Consider the following 3147-nt stretch of genomic DNA (forward strand, 5'->3'; position numbering starts at 1 on the left):
ACACTATCTTGGTCCTCTCTAAAATGAGACAAGGTCTTATGTAGATGGAGTATGTAACTATACAACATACCACTCTGGTGATAAACATTTCTATCAATGAATAATGATGGTCTTAGGCAGAGCAAGGGTGTTAAAGGTAGTAGTTTGACAATCTTTGGGTTTGACTACTTGGTTATTACCTACAAATTAATGTACACCTACTACATACCCCAATCGTATCTTCTACATCCTAGGTCTTCTCGTTCCATCATCTGGCTTATTGAATCAAAATAAAAAAATAACAAAATTAGAAAACCCATAATTAATCAAAATTATAAAAAAAGGGCTTAAAGGCCAAAATTATATTATACTCTAATATATTCATACACTTTACAATTTTTGAAAAAGTTCAAAAAACATTATCATATTGAAGGAGAAAAATAATAAAAAAAAACAAAAAAAAACTTATAATTGAGATATGTTATGCCAAATCGACTCATTCCCACTCCTATTTTTATGTAACCAAGTAGACGTATTTATTCTTAAACAATGTCACTAACTTGTTGTGTCAATGGACATATCTATTAGACTCCCATTTTTACATGCACAACAATGATATATATGCACTTCAAAAGTAGCATATGGGTATGTTATTTAGGAGATGTACTAAAACCAAACTATAAGGTATGATTAAGTCCTATATGTAAGTGATCAAATATCCATGTGTTCTAAATATCAATATGAACGCGAGACATGTGATGTCGTCAATCTAAAACGTTTAATATTCCGTTTCTCAAGAGCGATTCATGGTGACCTCAAGAGCAGATTGCAAAATCGATCAAATATCATTTCAGTATGAGTATGATCATACTTTTATTGGCAACACCGAATTATCGGGGTTTTGAATTCTAACACATTTTTATGTTTTTTTTTTGCCTTCTACCAAGTTACTCATTATTTTCCAAATAATAAATTTTTTATTGTTAACTATTTTGTTATTTGCCAACTATATTGTTTATTTGATTATATATTTATATTATAATTTTTTTTTATAAAATATAAAATTTGAAGATTAGAGCATTTCTTTTTATTTTTTAGTATTTGTCTTTTCTGTTTCCTCTAGAATCTATATGTTTTGTAGTCTAATAGGAAGATTGTAGTCCAATAGGAAGATCATTTATGGTAATCAAACATAGATGATAACAACCGCTATGAATAACAACTAGAAGTTTATCATCTTCTATGAAACGATAAATGCATGATGTTTTTAGTGATAACTATACTTAGTAGTCAATATTAAAAAAAACATCAATGAAAACTTTCTTTATGAAGGATTTCTATTAGATTATATTTATTCATGCTTTTTAAAGAAATTTTCATTTTTACAGATTATGTTTTTGTTATAAAATCATTTTTTTACATATTGATTTCATGCATGCTGGACTACGTTCTCAAACGAACACAGAATTTCGGTTACATACATGAGGATATCAAACTCTAGTTATTACATAATTAGGAAATAGAATCATAGACTTGCTCTATTATACCGAGGATCAGGATCATATGTTGCAAAACGAATTGCATATATTCTTCAAAGGCGGTAGCAAGAGCTTTTGCATAAACCGATGCTCAGTTGTTTCATTTTTTCTAACATTTTTTTAATTGTAATGGAAAATCTAGAGATTTGAACATAACAATCAACAATCTCAAATCAAAGGTTTGTTCTATATGAAAATAGATATTTCCAAAATTTCTCAAACAAGTTATAGAGATATTTGACAATTAAAGTATTTCCAAATGGTTATAATTACTCTTAAACTAAAATCCATTCACTTTTAGATCCAAAACATGCTAATGACGTACAGTAAAAATAATCATATGGATTTAGGTTAAAAATGCCACTTAATTTGCGAAACCCTAAAAACATTTACCCCATTCTAATGGGATTCCCTCTTATTCCGGGTCTTTTGTTTCCGTTTATGTAGCTGGTGTTTCTCCTTCCGAATTTCATGGAGGATGACAACAAGTGCAATAATGAAAACATAATCCACATTTGGATACACAGTCACAGTAAAAGTATCTTTCCCAAGTGCAATGCTTTGTATAGTGTACTCCTTGTGCATCTGCATTTCACCATTTTTGTAACCACGTGTTAAAGTCTAATATTCCATTTATAACCGACTACTTATGCTTAATTACCAACACCCCTTTCAAGGATCTTCATGAAATCATGAAGAATTTGTGTCAAGATGAAAATAGGGTTTACCTGTGCAACAATGGTGGTGGTATCACCAGCATAAATAGTCCATGATCGGGTAAACCAGCTGCCTCTGACTTTGAAATCACAAACATTTCCCCTTTCATTAAATCCCAAGAACACATCAAGGGAAAACTCCCGAATTGGATCAAAGAAGACTGTTTTGCACTGAAGATAATGTCTTTTGGGTCCGAACTATCTCCCCTAAACACCACCCATCTTTTGTAAGCACTTATCAGCTGTTCATAACACCATCAAAAAGATTTTGTAAGTTAACTGGCATTTTTTTTGGCTTTTAGGGTGTAACTGATACTCGAATTAGATACGAGGAGCACAAATGTTTGTAGTAGGGGAAACAAAGGGAAGAGAAATCAGAACCTTTTTCTGGAACGATACGATCGGATTACCAGAAGCATCGACCAAAACACGGCGACGGAGAGGGCTTACTTTTCCTTGGACTTTGAATACCACGTCGCCGTTTCCGTTGGTGACGGCGAAGTTTCCGTCAACGAGAGACAGCACTTCCCTGACTATAGTTAGATTTACCGGACACGGAGCTAGGTAGCGACGGCTAACGACGGCGATCGGCGCCATATACATCGGAGAAAAGAGGAGGATGGTGGGTGAATTTGATTTTAATTTTTTTTTTCTCTTCAGGAACATATTCGCGCCATTTATAAACAAAGCGCATTTGTAACTTGTGTAGCAAGATAATCAAAAAGCCAAATGATCAGCATTTAAAAAAAATTTGAATCATTTGATTTTAGAACCCTATTTAAAAAAACGAGTTTGGATATTTTTTTTTTCAAGAAAATGACACATTAGCGCTACTATGTATTTTGATTTTACCAATTCGGTCCTTAAAATATTTTCCGTGTTTTCTAGATCATTAAAGTTGTTTTGTCGGATCA

General features: G+C 32.2%; 1 pseudogene across 1 annotated transcript; it reads right to left on the bottom strand.

The window, feature by feature from the left end:
• Positions 1-1844: 1844 nt before the first annotated feature.
• Positions 1845-2896, bottom strand: LOC145135670 (protein LURP-one-related 15-like; annotated as a pseudogene). Its single transcript, XR_013719951.1, has 3 exons — positions 2615-2896; positions 2246-2475; positions 1845-2102 (listed from the first exon to the last, which is right to left on the bottom strand). The product of XR_013719951.1 is annotated as a protein LURP-one-related 15-like (transcript).
• Positions 2897-3147: the final 251 nt, after the last annotated feature.

The sequence above is a fragment of the Lactuca virosa genome, chromosome 9 (genome assembly GCF_052849685.1).
Source record: "Lactuca virosa cultivar CGN04683 chromosome 9, Lactuca_virosa_CGN04683_v6, whole genome shotgun sequence".
NCBI lineage: Eukaryota > Viridiplantae > Streptophyta > Magnoliopsida > Asterales > Asteraceae > Lactuca > Lactuca virosa.